Below are 17,488 nucleotides of genomic sequence, written 5' to 3' on the forward strand. Positions count from 1 at the left end.
ACCGAGTGTCAAGAAAAGGATACGTCGGACTGGAATAAGAAGAAGTAAGAGTCGAATCATTTTTCTTGTAGTATTCACATTTTTATTTTTATGAATGTGTCTTATTTTTTTGTAGATACGCTCGGAGAGGTTGGAGCGTGATGAAAGGACAGATAGAGCAATTATCTGGAAAAATGCCCGTATGATAAATGATGGGACTCTTGACCGATAACTGGCAAAAAAAATTTAACAAATTATAAGACTTATTATAATTTTTTGCTTCTTTAATTTTCCAAATCATACCTAATTACTCTGATGGTTTTAACAGGATTCCTTACTCGAAAAGTAAAGAAATGGTGAATTCAAGCCAGATGGAACTAATGATGTACTCACCACTGTATTGGAAACTCCCGAGCATTCGAGAAGGGTTCGTGGGGTTTGAAACTTCATACCTCCAACATTGTACTTTGATTTACAAAAAAAGTCAAGAAATCACATTACCAAAGAGCAGTTTCATAATCTTGAGTTGCAAATTGCTGAATTGAAAGCTTTGGTTGCTGGGGGCAATCTACATTCACTAATATCTGAAAAAGCAAGATGCCCTGGGGTGAAAGAACAAGAACAAGAACAAAAGAATAGAAGGAAAATTGCAAAAGATTTGATGGAAGATGAATTGATGACCGATGAGGATAAAAAAATTGTAGATTTTGTTGTTATTATTCCTCCTCCTGGTCCACCGGGACAAAAGGTATACAATTACATTGTATACATGATTCATTTCTATCATAATATTGCATGTTATTAAATTGTTTAAGTCGGTAATGTTTATTTTGATTTATAATTATAATCTATAGTATCCTCAAAAAATGAAATTGTAGTGGAGAGCATTGATAACAAGGTAGCTTTTGGTGTGCTTTTGGTGTTGTTTTTGATGAGGGATATGGAATGAGTAGATTGGTTCATGGAGTGCCTCTAGGACCAGGATTTGTTCATTTTGGGGTGGACGGAAGCATCTAGGACGAGGCTTTGGTGCCTGTTCCTCTGGTTGGTGAGATGGAAAAACCGTCCAGCAAGCCATTGGTTCTCATTTAGAATGGCCCAAAGACTTGATCATATACTCCTACAATACTGGTTCCGAGGCATATAAATTTAATTACAAACCAAGTGTCATTATTTTTAGGAGGTTGTACAAATTTGCACTAAAGTAAATAATACCAGTTATATGCTAAAATATTTATTTACATAAAAAGAAAATTGCAGAGAATGTGAGTGAGGTACAAAGAATGTATTTAATTCTTGAAGCCTAAGGACAATGTGCCTCCTCGCTTTAGGTTATTGTACAAATTTGCATCGACGGTGATGAATAACTATATATTTACTTCATGGGAACGTACTTGAATTACTAGAGTTTAAAATTATTGGGCAGTCTGCTATATCAACATACATGGCGTAAGGTTCTTTTTATACATTTTTAGAATCTGGTCTCATTTTGATATAGTAATGATCTATTTAAACAAAATGTAATTTTTTTTAGGTATTTGTATTCAGTATTTCGGGATATGCCGAGTAGAGATTTATCAGCAATATTTGCTTTTTCTTCATCTGTCCACATACAAGCTGAATGATGAATTTAATGAATATGTTGTGCAAAGGCTGAAAGATGAAGTTCTTCGGATGAACTTTATGCCTTATAACTACAAGTACGTCTCTTTTTACGCGTCCAATTTTAAAATATTGTATGTACTTGATTGGTCATATAGTTGTTGGTAAATTAATTATAGTATATGTAAAATTGTCGGATATGTAATTTAAATGCTCACTTTAATTTATTTATAATGAAAATAGTTTACATTAGATTCTGGTCGTGTTTTGGGAATCATAAATTTTCATCCTTAATCGATTGCCTCATCATCCTGATCCCCAATATCATGAAAATGCTTTAATGCGGTAATTTTTTACTTCAATTTATAATTATATATAGAATGTAATCGGTAATTTTTGGATTTGACACTGTATTTTATAATTATAACATTTACTGAGCAGTGAGATCTTATAATGCTCAGGAAGGACGGGTAAACAAGAATCCCAAAGGTAAAAACCTTGTTGTGCGTATTTAGTTATTACAATGTTAAAAACATTGAGGACCAAAGGTAAAAACCTTGTTGTGCGTATTTAGTTATTACAATGTTAAAAACATTGAGGACTAGGAGATGAAGCTACTAGATAAGGTACATTTTTTTACCTTTCTCAATTCTTTGGATATTACTTTTCAGTTGGTTAAAGAATGACATAGGTTTATTCTGTTCCAATGGGCCTCTAAGAGTCGAAGGTCTTATACAGAGGAGGACCATGACATCATTCGCTATGAGATTCTTGATTATATCAAATCCATCATGTAGCTGTTGGCGGCTCTAGCTTGGTGACTCTAGCTTGGCGACTGGTACTTATATTACAATTTGAAAAACATCTTTATTTTGGTTGCATGTATTCGGATTGTAACTAGTAATTAGAAAAGATTATGGATGTCTAGTAGTTCAAGTTTGGTGGTTCAGATTTGAAACTATGTAGCCAGTACTATGTTGGGATGATAATTTAGATGTTAGGAGATTGGGATGTTAATTTGGATGTTTGGGGATTGTAATGTTAATTTAGATGTTTGGAAGGATATGATAGTTTGACAAATATTGGAAGCTAAATTTGGTTGTTAATTCGCAATTGCTTGTTTTTCTGGCAATTTTTTGGCATATGTGTTTTTAAATTTTGCATTGATAAAACAGGTGATCATACATTATTTTATACAAAGCAACTGATTTTAAAACAAAGCCATTTATCATCATTTTTTTACATAAAACTGATGTTACATAAAAATCTGTTACAAAATAAAAAAATGATGTATGCCAAAGCTTAATACATCAGTTTTAGTTGAATATTGACATTAGTAAAACCAATGTTAAATATTATAACAAAAAAATCTTAAAATAGAAAATTGATGTTATTAAACTTTATAGACATCAGTTGGTCACCAATAGACATCGGTTTCCAATAAAGAACCGATGTCAAACGTTATGTTTACATCAGTTTTAGATGAAAACTGTTGTTACTGGTATTAGTAACATCATTTTAATGGTTAAATGGAAAGATTTTTCTTAGCTCACATATATTTAAATTGATAAAAATATCATATTATGATGATATATGAAGATTATATGCATGAGAAATTTAATATCAAGTTACAGAAATAGGTTTTAAACAAAGAACTTATGTTATATGTCATATTTAACATCAATTTAAAACCTATGTTAAATTGGGGGTCTTTAACATCACCCATGAAGACATCAGATTTTTTCATTGATAGATGTCGGTTTTTAGCTCATGTCTATTGACATTTTTCTAGTAGTGATAATCATAAAAATGTAGAGTTCGATAAATAAATAGACTAGTACAAGTTCTGATCATAAATAACAAAGCCAAGAAGGGCTAATAAAAACTCTAAGGAGCATAGGTGCCATCGGCATCTATGTCGTCACCTCCTTCGCTCTCATCAGAAGTCTCTGCAGTAGTGATCTCACTTGAAGAAGATCCGACATCATCCTCTGGGGTCGAGAAAAGGACTCAGGGGGAGGAAAAAGCTGGTCTTGAGGGATATCTTCTGAGACGACTACGCGGGTAGGGAACCTCTGTAGTAAGGTCTCGTCATCGGGGCATATGTAAGCCGCTGGGTTAACATCAGGACAAGCCTCATTCATGATCCCGAGGGCCGTATCCCAGCCAGTCTTGAAAAATCCAGGGAACACCGTTTTGTCCCAAACCTCTCATGGACTGAGCAACCTCATCCGTGTCCAAGTAAGCATCAATGATTCCGTCCTTCTCAGCCTTCTGAGTAACTAGCTCAGCATTGGCCTCCCCCAACTCTTCCTTTTTGCGCTTCATTTTCTTCTTCAGTGCAACATACTTTCTCTGTTGCCTCCTGAGGGTGTTATCTACATTATCTAAAGCTTTCTTCAAGGACTCCGCTTGTCTCAAGGCGATAACATAGCCATAAGAACAAAAGAATGTTACAATTATATAAAAAAGAGTTAAAAGAAGAGGACCCTTACCGAGGCTAGATATTGGGCACCCATAAGCTTTACCCTCTCCAAGTCTAGACCAACCATTATATCACTGAAGTCCTTAGGGGTCACAGAGTGATAGGACCAATCCCATGTGTGCTTCATGGAACCAAGCATGGTATCCCCTTGACGGAATCCCCAGAGAGGCTGGAAAGTACCAGTAGTTATAGAAGCAGGAGAAGTTGGGGTTTCAGTCCCCCCAAAAGAAGCCTTCACCATGGGCTCTTTATGCTTCTTCAGAAAGCTAGGCTCCGTTGTCTTACAACGGGGATCCAACCCCGCAAGTTGGGCCTTTTTCATTCTTGTTGTTTCCTTAATAACAGGAAAATTCTCATTATTGATTACCTTGACGGCTGTAAAAGTAAGGGAAAACAAAAATAAGTGGTGTCAATAATGCCTGGAAGAAAATAAAAGTAAGGGAAGAAAATACCCTGTACAGAGACTGAGGAAAGCCCCACTTGGATCTAAGAAAACTCCTCTAATAGAGTCCAGCTGAGAGTTTTGCCGTTATCCTTTATAAGATGATTATATATAGCAGTCTCTTCGGGAGTTAGGTGAATGGATTTTGGGCTACCATCACTGACCTTCCCCAAGGGGGATATAAAAAGTGTGCCCCAATCTCCATTCTCCCACTTAAGCCCGATAAAATTGTCTCTTCGGTGTTGGTTATTATCAGGAATTGAAGCACTGTTAAATTTTTTTTACACTTGGGCCTTTGCATAATAAAAATCCAACTACAAGAGTTTTGGGCACTGTTATAGCACTGTAAAATTTTCCTAAACACAGCTACTGAAAGAGGGAAACCACTCCTAAGACACAAAACCATGAAAGGAAGAATATTTCTCCAGGCATTGGAAGGAAGCTGACAAGGATTAATTTATAAATCAGCTAAAAAAGTGGGAATAAACTCGTGGAAAGGGCGTCTGCATAAACAAACAATGTATCAGGCTTCGAGTGGCATGTACGGTCACCACCTTCGGTAGGAACCATTCTAGTGGGGGGAGGAACATTATATATTTCGTTGAGTTTGTTAATAGCATTTGAATTATACCACTTATTACAATAATCAAAGGAGTCTAAATGAGCTTCAGATGGATATTCATCCCCCCTAGTATTAATCATATATATCAATGACTTATAAGAAGAGCGAATTTCAATGTTACCTCGCTTAGAAGCTAAAGCAATCTTCACTGCCCTTTCTAAACCTTTGTCATCCACTAATGGAGGTTGAAGTAGAGCTTGAAGTGGAGGAAGGAGGAAGAAGGTGGCCGGAAAAGGCTGATTTCACCGGAAAAAAGCTTTAAAGACGGGGATAGAGATTTTGAGATGAGAGTTTAGAAATGAGAAAGTGAAGTGTGAGAAACCACTTCACTGCCCCCACTTTTATATAGGATTCCCAACAGGTCATTGGTAGGTAAAAAGGGTAGGCCCTCCGGTTATAACCAGTTAAATTTGTTTCTGAGTTGGGAGTTGTTCCTAGCATTGAGGAGCCTATTATGTTGTATTGTGATAACAACGCAGTAATAGCACAAGCTAAGGAACCAAGATCTCATAAGAATTCCAAGAATGTCATGTGGCGCTTTCATCGGTCACTTGGCAGGTAAAAAGGGTAGGCCATCCGGTTATAACCAGTAAAAAGGGTAGGCCATCCGGTTATAACCAGTAAAAAGGGTAGGCCATCCGGTTATAACCAGTTAAAGGCTTGGGCCCAAAATCAAGAAAGTTCCAAAAGTTTCCTGGATAAATCAAAAATAATAATAATAATAATAATAATAAATCTATATATTTATAATTTCCAGAATATTTTGGAATAAAATGTGGGCCAAAAGAAAATCCCAGGTAAAGAATGGGCCAAAAGGAAATCCCAGGTAGAGATGGGCCTAAAGAAAAGCCCAGATAGAGAATGGGCCAAAAGAAAGCCCAGTTAGAGACAAGCCAAAAGAAAATCCCATCAACAAAGCCCATAGGCCCATCCTGATTGATGATGTAAAAATTTAATCGAAAATCTCGACCTAAAAAATTAGGGTCAAGAATCAAAAAAATCCTGACCTAATTTCGGTCAGGAGTTCTAATCGAATGATCCTAGTCGAAATAACCCACGATCAGGAATTTTAGGCTAATAATTCGGTCAAGATTCTGTTAAAATAAGAAATTGTAACCTAAACTAAGGCTAGGATCCTGACCGAAAAGTTCTGGTCGAATAAACCTTCGATCAGGAATTATAGACCCTTAATTTGATCAGAAAGCCCAAAGTCAACGTTAAATCCTGACCAAATTTAACCGGGGCCTTTGGGACCATAATTCAACCAGGATCATGGTCGAATCTATTCCTGATCGGAATTATATAAAAAAATAAAGAAAGAAAGAAATAGAAAATTCATGAAAATTATAAATATTTTCTAGAAATGAAGGAAAATTCCTAAAAAATTCCTTAAAATTATAAATATTTTCTGGAAATTAAGAAAAATTCTTAGAAAATAAGGGAAAAATCATAAAAGTGCCAGAAAATTCCTAAAAATAGGAATAAGGTAAGAAAATTAATAGAGAAGTCCCCTTGAACAAGGCAAAAATCGTTGTAAACGTGTAGGTCGCTCTACACTTTACGTTAAAAACGATACCCTGAAAGGAATTAAATGAACTTAACTTCATCGAAATCCAATGCGATTTCCCAGAAGTTGGGGGCAAATGATAGGGGATAAAATAAACCTCGATTATGTCATTAATAACACCTGACTTGGCTGCTTACAAGGCCCATTTATGAAGGCCCAAAAGCCCTAAATATTAATTAATTTCATAATTAAGTAATATGAGAAAAATCAGCTGATAAGTAAAGTTTTAATAAGGACAGAACTCCTTGGAGATTGGCCTCCATGAAATTTCATAGGATATGGATTCAATTTCCTGCATTATAAGGCTCCAAAGTCCACTCTAAATCTGAGACTTGTCCACCAAGTCTCCTAACCCTAATCTAATTTCAAGGCATCCCATGCCTATATAAGGGACCTGACCCCACAAATTCGAACTACGTTTTTAACTTGATCCTTGATATAGAGCAAGGTACGTAGGCATCTTGTTAAGGCAGATCGAGTCACAAAGCACAAGAGCAGTCAGATCGAGTTTCGAAACTCAGGAACCCTAGCAATAAATACATCCTAAGTTTTTATCCATAACAATAAGGTTATAATTATATATTAATTTAATTTTAGTATTTCTAACTTATATTAAAATTTTATTAAAAACTATAAATAATATAAAATTTAAAATTTATAAAATATTAATTAAATTATAAAGTTAGTACTATTAAAAAGGGTTGGCAGGTACCAAACTAAACCACACCCATATAGACGGACAACGTATTGCACGACAACATATTAAGTGAAAGATGCATATACAAATTGTACATTAGAAATTTAAAAATTTAAGAATGCAGAAAAAATCAAGAATTTAAAAATATTTACCTTTCACTATAGAAAAATCTAGTACATGTATATAGTATTGACAAATGAGTATAATTTACAAAATTTCCGTAGAATTCTTCATGCAAGAACTTGACCATTTAAAATTTTGACAACTTTGATGGATTGCAAGGTTAAATACGTAAAGAAAAGAGATCCATGTATACTGAAATAAAATTTTCAAATATTGAAATCTCTATCATGATGACAAATACGGAGAAGATAAATGGGCTTTCTCAACAAGTCTTTGATATCGATGGGTATCGACCAAACGAAAAGTGTTATAATTTTTAAGATGACAAGCCGCAAATATAACATCTACCCACTGTGTATAATGTAACCAGAAGCGTACAAAGCATTATCCTACACATCTTCACTTCACTCCCTTTTTTTAGTTAGGTTGCTTTCTATCAATCATTTTTGTTCAAACATATTAATGTTTGGCTAAGTTCTCCCTTTTATGGCTTGTTTCGCTAAGTTCTCCCCTTTGTGGCATTTACTAACCAAGAAAATCGATCGTCAGTCATCCTCCTTTGATGTGTTTACATAAATTATTTTTACAGCCACCCGCTATGTAAAATGCTTACAAGACCAATAACGTCATTGTCTTATAGAATTATTAGCTTTTGTCTAATAAACAAACTGTAGTATATAAATCCTATTAGATTCTCATAAATATTAGGAATATAATAATGATCGGAGATTAAGAATAGTAATAATAATAATTTGAAAAAAGAGAGGGTTGTGATGAATCATTCAAAATATATTGGCTTAAACTCTGGGATATATATGAATACAAAACTCAAAAAGTAAATTTTGTATATACTGGAGAGAAGATATAGTAATGCAAAATATTGTATTACTTTTTTAACAAAAAACTCAATACAAATTACTCTATAATGGAAATACTAGCTAGCTAGAAATAAGCATCAGACTCATATAATGATACCACTTAATAAAACTAAGTCCTAAAAAACTTAACTATGCTAAGACTTTTTCTCATGTGCTCAAGTGAATATTCTAACAATAAATATATTAATTGAACATAAGCTTAAATTATATTTTCAACATACAACACCGTAATCTAAACTCCAGACTGCAGATTTTTAATGCCAAGCAAATCTCTCATTCTCTCAACTTCACAGTCACTACAACAAAAATCATTAAAATCCACCCCAAAAATCGGTGGAATTTAGATATAATCGACCGCATGCGGTGGCTTTAGTATAAAATCGACCGAAACAAGTTGGTGGCTTTTAAGCGGGTGGAATTTAAGTTTATCGGTGGAATTTAGTTAAAATCGACCGAGCTCTTCGGTCGCTTTTATCAAATTTTAAATTTCAAATTTTTAAATTCAAAATTTTGTGAAAATTTGAATCTCCCGCTCTCAAAATAAATTACACGCAAATCGGTCGATTTTAACATAAAATATTTTTTTTTAAAATGAATTAATTCAGTAGGTGTTCATGAATGGATAGGTGGGCTGAGTTAACTCATTTTGAGTTAAACACACATAGATTTCAAGTTACAGCAAATACAGATTTAATTCTACATTATATGTTGCTATGAAAGACAAATAAAACATCTGTAAACTTTAATTTCCAAGTTCAAATCAAGTTACAATTTGTATGTCAAAACAATCATGCCAATATGCATTAATTCACTAATAATAAAGAAAAGAAACATTACATAACTTAACAACTTTGAGACTCTTTTCACAGTATCAATACCCATAGCCACTTCAAACTGTTCAAGCTTCTTTTCAATAACAGTCATATGCTCATCACGGCTAGAAGCTTCTTCAGCTTGGTTTATTTTGTTTGTGCACTTAAGCTCTTACAAATCTTCAGGGATTTTCATCCATTTCCTATTTGCCGGCTTCATCCTGGAGCATTAAAATAGAGACATCAGGGTCATGTGAAGAATAGTAGTTTGCAGAATAAGTAAAAACTGAAAAGATACGAAGGTTATGACCGATAGATGCTGAGGAAATGGGGATAAAGAATGAAAAATGGACTTAGATGTGTGTGGATTCTACATTAGCAACGGACAAGCTAATCATGCTACTAACTTGCTTATTTCTGATTTTTTTTTTATAAATTTTAGTTACATTTGTCATCTTTCAATTCAAAATAAAAATATGTAAATTAAATCTGTTAAAATTACATACAAAAAACAATTTATTTTATGTGAAAAAACTTATGATAATTATTTTAAAGAAAATAATTATAAATTAAGTGAAAATTACATACTAAAAAGTAAAGTTATTTCTTATATATTTATGATAAAATAACCTTCATAAGTAATAAATTTATTGATTATATTATTAAATAAAATATCAAAAATATCTAAATATTGGTAAATTGAAGTATTTTAAAATTATTGTTAATATAAAAGCCAGCGATTTTGGTTATTTTGGTAATTTCCAATAATTTTAATTTTTGGAGGGAAATTTTCCCGCCTATTTGTACTGAATTCTATCAAATAAAAAGTACGATCAATATTAAATTCCACCGATCAAAAGCGACGGACTATAAATTCCACCGATTAAAAGCGACCGACATTAAATTCCACCGCCTGCGGTGGCTTTTATTTATTCGTAAAAAAAAATTCTAATTGACCTTAAATTCCACTGAAATCGGTGGAATTTAAAGTCCGTGGCTTTTAGTTGGTGGAATTTAGTTATTTTTGTTGTAGTGAGTAGACAGTGGCTTTGGTTAGAATATCCGCACGCTGGTCTCCTAAACTAATATGTATGATTATAATTTTTCCATGTTCCATACAATATCGAATAAAGATATATTGAATATCGATATGCTCACTCCTCGAATGGAAAACATGATATTTGGTCAAGTCTATCACCTATTTATTGTCTATATTGATTACCACTGGATGATGCTTTTTATTTTTAATATAACCAAGTAAATTACTAAGCTACATGTTATGACACACAACACATGTAGCCGCCATAAACTGAGCTTCGCACAAACTCAAAGCTACACATTAACATTTCTGAGATACCCAAGTGATCAGACTATATTTCAAATAAAATGCCATTTCACCGAGGCTCTTTTAATCCTCGATATTATATGTTAAGTCACTATTCGAGTATCTTGAAAGTAAGTAATTCCGAGTCCCCCTTGCGTAGAACAAACCACAATCGACATTTTCCTTCATGTATCTTAAAACTCACTTTAGTGCATTCATGTGGAGAGTCGTGGGACGCTCTATGTACCTACTAACGACACTAACATGGAACGCTATGTCAAATTTGGGATGAACAAAATTCCCAAGACCTCCAATCAAGCTCTTAAAAATAATAAAATTTACCGCCTGCCCCTATATTTGCTTAGTTGAATATTCATTTCCACTGGATATTTGATAAAATTGCATTCACTAAGTATAGCCTTATCGAGAAGATTTTTTTAATTTATGTTGCTTGCTTTAACTCTATAAATATCTTTTATAGGTCCACTTAAAAACCTAAGTATGATAATATTCCTAGGTCATCCGTTTCAAATTTCTAGTTCATATGCCTCTTGAATTTGCTGATGTTACTAACATTGTTACCCGTAATCATCAGGTCATCAAAATAGACCTTCATAATCAGCATCTTCCTTGACATTTAGTATAAACCGTATGCTCATATCACTACAACAAAATAACCCAATTACGACGGCCAACTTACGACGGAAAAAAATGCGCGCCCTATTTACGACGGAAAAAAGTAAAGCGTCGTAATTATTTACGACGAAGTCCAAAACCGTCGTAAGTTTAGTATTTTATTAATAAAATTATGCACGACACGATTAAACAAAAATAAAAATTATTTAAAATTGCGACGATTTAAACATTTCATCGTAAGTTAATTATTTTTTTTAAAATTTTAAATTGAAATTGAATAAAAAAATATTTTATCTAAATTTACGACGAAATATTTGCGACGGAAAAAATCGGATCGTCAAATTTACGACGGAAATTAAAATTCGGCGTAAGTTTTCAAAGAGGAAAATTTAAAATTTTTCCAAAAATTTTGGTGGGAAAATAAAAATCATTTGAAATTGCGACGATGTGAACATTTCGTCGTAAGTTAAATAATTTTATTAAAATTTTAACTTGAAATTAAATAAAAAAATATTTCATCTCAATTTACGACAAAATATTTGTGACGGAAAATATTGGAACATCCAATTTACGACGGAAATTAAAATTCATCGTAAGTTATCAAAGAGGGAAATTTAACTTTTTCCCCAAAATTTTGGCGGTAAATTTGACTTTTCTCAAATTTTTTGCAAATAATAATTTATGACAGATTCCGTCGTAAATTAGCACATGATTTTTGATAATTTCAATTTTTAAAAAATATTATTTCATGATCCAACCATATTAATGCCAACATTTATTTGTTTGGGTGACATTTCAAGAATTTAAGAAAAAATTAAATATTTTGATAAAATAATTTAATATGAAACATTGATTATATCACTAATATATATATATATATATATATATATATATATTGTCATCCATACGGTTGGATATATGATAAATATTTTTAAATTAATTGAAACACAAATTCAGAACTAAACACTAGTTAATCGTACTAATCGAACTAATACTTGACTATTAAAATGACAAACCAAATAAATTTATTTTGATATGAAATTTTGGTTATATCACTAATATATATCTATTTACATCCATACGGTTGGATCGTTGAAAAATAATAGTAAAATAATCGAAACACCAATTTAGGATTAAACACTAGTTAGTTGTTCTAGTCAAACTGACGTTTGACTGTTAAAATGGCAAACCAAATAAAATTATTTTGATATAAAATTTTGGTTATATCACTAATATATATATCTATTGACATCCAAATGGTTGGATCGTTGAAAAATATTTTTAAAATAATCGAAACACTAATTCAAGATTCAACACTAGTTAGTTGTATTAGTCAAACTCATGCTTGACTGTTAAATTGTCAAACCAAATAAAATTATTTTGATATGAAATTTTCGTTATATCACTAATATATATATCTATTGACATCCATATGGTTGGATCGTTGAAAAATATTTTTAAAATAATCGAAACAATAATTCAAGATTCAACACTAGTTAGCTGTACTAGTCAAACTGATGCTTGACTGTTAAAATGTCAAACCAAATAAAATTATTTTGATATGAAATTTTGGGTACATCACTAATATATATATATCTATTGACATCCATACGGTTGGATTATTGAAAAATATTTTTAAAATAATCGTAACACTAATTCAGGATTCAACACTAGTTAACTGTACTAGTCGAACTGATGCTTGACTGTTAAAATGGCAAACCAAATAAAATTATTTTGATATAAAATTTTGGTTATATCACTAATATATTTATCTATTGACATCCATACGGTTGGATTATTGAAAAATATTTTTAAAATAATCGTAACACTAATTCAGGATTCAACACTAGTTAGTTGTACTAGTCAAACTGATGCTTGACTGTTAAAATGTCAAACCAAATAAAATTATTTTGATATGAAATTTTGGCTACATCACTAATATATATATCTATTGACATCCATACGGTTGGATTATTAAAAAATATTTTTAAAATAATCGTAACACTAATTCAGGATTCAACACTAGTTAGCTGTACTAGTCGAACTGATGCTTGACTGTTAAAATGGTAAACCAAATAAAATTATTTTGATATAAAATTTTGGTTATATCACTAATATATTTACCTATTGACATTCATATGGTTGGATTATTGAAAAATATTTTTAAAATAATCGTAACACTAATTGAGGATTCAACACTAGTTAGTTGTACTAGTCGAACTGATACTTGACTCTTAAAATGTCAAACCAAATAAAATTATTTTGATATGCAATTTTGGTTATATCACTAATATATTTATCTATTGACATCCATACGGTTCGATCGTTGAAAAATATTTTTAAAATAATCGAAACCTTAATTCAAGATTCAACACTAGTTAGCTGTACTAGTCAAACTGATACTTGACTGTTAAAAGGTCAAACCAAATAAAATTATTTTGATATGAAATTTTGGTTATATCAGTAATATATATATATATATATATATATATTGACATCCATATGGTTGGATCGTTGAAAAATATTTTTAAAATAATCGTAACACAAATTCAAAAGTAAACACTAATTAGATGTATTAGTCAAAATCATGTGTGACTGTTAAAATGTCAAACCAAATAAAATTATTTTGATATGAAATTTTGGTTATATCACTAATATATATATCTATTGACATCCATACGGTTGGATTGTTGAGAAATATTTTTAAAATAATCGAAACACAAATTCAGAAGTAAACAGTAGTTAGTTGTACTAGTCAAACTCGAGTTTGACTGTTAAAATGACAAGCCAAATTAAAGCCAAATATATTTTTTTATATTTAAAATAATTATCAATATTTAATCTACTTAAATTTTAATAAAAAATTTATTGAAACATAAGTGAAAATTAAAGGGGCAAATGGACCTTTATTTCTGATTTTTCCAAAATAAAACACCCGCCTTTTGAGAAACAGGACAGTGTAATAATCTAATTGCTTCAGATCTGAATTTATTTTCATTTTCTCTTTCTTGCTTCTCTCTCTCCCCTTCACTCTTCCCCTCTCTTTCTCCCTCCCTCCTCTCCTGGTTATGCAAAATCTATACATACATAAATGTTTACTTTATTTCTAGCCTCCTTTGGTTGATTCGTATGCTTCTTTCACTGGGGCTTTAGTTATGGTTTCGTTTAGGGTTTAAATTCGACTTCAATTTAGGGTTTTAGTCCGTCTTCAAAACTAGGGCTTTGGGGCTTATTTTTGGATTCAAGGAAGCGTCTCTCTCTCTCTTCCTAGTATGCATATCTCTCTCCCCTCTCTCTATGCTCATATATCTCTCTCTCCCTCTCTCCTTCCCCCTCTCTTTCCCTCTCTTTGTATATATATTTGCGTGGATTTTGTAAATTGTACTGTAATTAGCTACTGATTTTCTTGTTGTGATTTATCTGGTAGATTTGTATTTATTTGTTTTTGTTTGTGTTGCTTAGAGAATACAAAATAATTTGAATTGTGAAGAACAGTCTTGTGGGAAAATATCAATAAATAACAAATCAGCTAATATAGTTCAATATTACCATTTCTTTGTTTAAGAAGGATTTTTTTTTTCCAGATTGGCACTTGCATATCATATTCAATATTTTTGGTGTGTGTAATGCTGAGTTGTCTTCCGATATGCAGAACAAACCCCTGATTCGCAAAGTTGTTATGCTTTATGTACCTGGCCTTGACGCAGGTCTTTACTTGTCACAATCTAAGGTACTCCACAGTTTCAAAGAGTACTGTGGCGTTCCAAGAGCAATGTCAGCTCTAAGGTTGGTGACGTTTATCTTTTCTAGCATAATATTGGATTCATGCATTGCATTTCTTGAAAGTTTATGCTTTTGGTTTTTTGTTTGTTGATAGCTGTGTAGCAGATGGAATACAAACTATAGATGCTCTTCTTACATGCAAGGTGAAAATAAAAAGGGATATTGCTGAGCCTATAAGCAAACCTGTTCAGAATCAGAAATCTGATCAAGGTATATATCAGCTATAAAGTTGTAGACTTGTAGTGCTTTCTGGGTTAAAAGAAGTAAAATAGTAAACTATCTTCGATGCAGGAACCTGTGATTCTGTTTTGATCTATCCTCTGGTGATCTCTTGAAAGATTTACCATTTCCCCTGCCATATTACACACTCACAGAGACCGAACTAGACCAAAATGGTTACTTTCGTAGTCAACCAGGTGACAATATATATAGAGTATACCATTTCCTTATTATGGCTAAATGGCAACAACATAGATATGCAGTATAGATAATATACTTTCACATTAGAATTATTGAGTTTGTCTTGAACAGAATGTATGCACTGAGCACTATGCCGCTTATAAATTGATTCTCTACGTGGATCCTACCTCAATAATTAAAATAGGCTCACAACTTAGCGACATACTGAGCATTAAATCAAGAGTTCTTTTCCATGAATTAAACTCAACACTGACTAGCATCTAGTCTTCCTATCTCACACAAGTGCTGTATTCACTGGCTGATGACAGTTTAGACGAATCAGGTCAAGGACGAATGCCTAACATTAGAAACAATATGTGTAATATTTCGATACTGAACTAGAGACTTATATCATGGCCAACTGGATATTAACATAATGTGCTGAATACTTTTATTAAGCCTGCCAGACAATGTACATCAATACCACGAGCTACTACACCTCTGTTCAGATGGTTTCTAACACTTTTTTCTTCTGTATTCTCTGCATTAATCCGGAAATTTTTTTCTACCTTCGAGCAAATCACATGTTATACACCGTTCAAAATCATATCATAATCAAACCAACTATAGATCAGTTTATTTTGGAAAGATTGTACCTGAAGGCCTCCTCCTGAATACAAACGCTTTTTCATCGTAAGTAGAATAGTTGGTACACTATTTCCCCTTTGACCATAAGAATACTGCATTGAGTTGGCAGAAACCCCAAAAACACTGACACTGAACCAGTAGACAATTAATTTGTTATATAATTCAGTGAACCAGAATGAATTAGATCCAAATAAATTGATGACATTCGATATATTAGCAATGTAAGAATGGCTACATAAAAAAACTTTGTTCTTCTAATAAATTAACTGTATAGTTCCAGATCGGATTTTCTTAGTCAGACTTGTTAGTTATTGATATTGCGGATTGAATTTTGATGGGATAATGACAGTGTCTCTATTGCATATGGTATAGCAGTATATGTGACTGTATAGTCCGTACATCTATTGATTAATAGGGTTGTAGTGAAGGATATGGTAAAAATGTATTACTTTTTATCTGTTCGTTTTGCTTGGTTTAGGTGGAAAGTTCTTAAAAAAACTTGTTCTATTGATTGGCAGGAAATCTGGTGAACCAAGCAAGAGGAAGTCATACTTGCCTGTTGATGAACAGTTCTTGATAACAAGAAATGGTAAATTTAATCTCAATATCCCTGGAATGTTTAGTTTCCTATAAGTTGTTTTTTTTCTTTTTTACTAAGTAGATAGTTTTTATTTTGTTATAGGAACTTATTATTTTATAATTGATTGTGATCATTAACTTGTATTATCTATTCTAGTTGTAGTATCTTTAGTTAATATATGTATATAATATTGCCCCATGTGTTGTGTTCAATATATACTGAGTGTACATGTAAAAGAAAATGATCTTACATTTTTCAATACATAATGACCAAGATGTCATAAATAACGATATTACTAAAATAAGCCAGATTAGACAGAGTTCATCCACCTAAAGATGCAATTGTCACAATGTGCGAACATGTTAGCAACTTGCTCCTGATCTTGTGTTCTCCAAAGCTACCCTAAGAAGGTATCTATCTAATAACCAAGTTGATAAACCTTCTAGTTAATCTCAACCTGAAAAGTCGTCAATTTTGCAGAGTGACTATATTTCTTCAAAAATTAAAGCTGTTTTGGAGATTCTTGCATCTCATTGCAAGTCAAACAGTCAAATTTCCCAGTTGCATGGTGTGGATTCTTCAAATTTAGATAAAATATTGGCTCTTCAGGTATTTTCCTAAATTTGTTTATGTATGAAGTTTCCTGTGCTAAATATATGTCCTGCTTTTTCAGTGAAGTAGTTGAGTCAATTAGTATATTCTCTTTGTACACTGCATGTCAATGATTTATTATAAGTTCACTTGCTCTAAATCAAATGTTTACAATAATGGTACCCTGCTTGTACCAACTTGGTGAGAACTGAAGTGCTTTCGAAATGTGTATTTAATTTCCAAATAGTCAGGTAAGAGGATAGTTTGACAGAAATATATAGTTAAATAGTTTAAGGTTTAATTTTACAGTAGTAAGCATT

At 32.2% G+C, this 17,488-nt stretch overlaps 1 long non-coding RNA gene across 1 annotated transcript; it reads right to left on the reverse strand.

Moving 5' to 3' along the window:
* Positions 1 to 9,114: 9,114 nt before the first annotated feature.
* LOC141723657 (uncharacterized) lies at positions 9,115 to 9,573 on the reverse strand. Its single transcript, XR_012576332.1, has 2 exons — positions 9,518 to 9,573; positions 9,115 to 9,428 (listed from the first exon to the last, which is right to left on the reverse strand). It is a non-coding gene; the product is annotated as an uncharacterized LOC141723657 (long non-coding RNA).
* Between the last annotated feature and the right edge of the window lie 7,915 nt (positions 9,574 to 17,488).

This window comes from Apium graveolens, chromosome 5, assembly GCF_009905375.1.
Source record: "Apium graveolens cultivar Ventura chromosome 5, ASM990537v1, whole genome shotgun sequence".
Lineage (NCBI taxonomy): Eukaryota > Viridiplantae > Streptophyta > Magnoliopsida > Apiales > Apiaceae > Apium > Apium graveolens.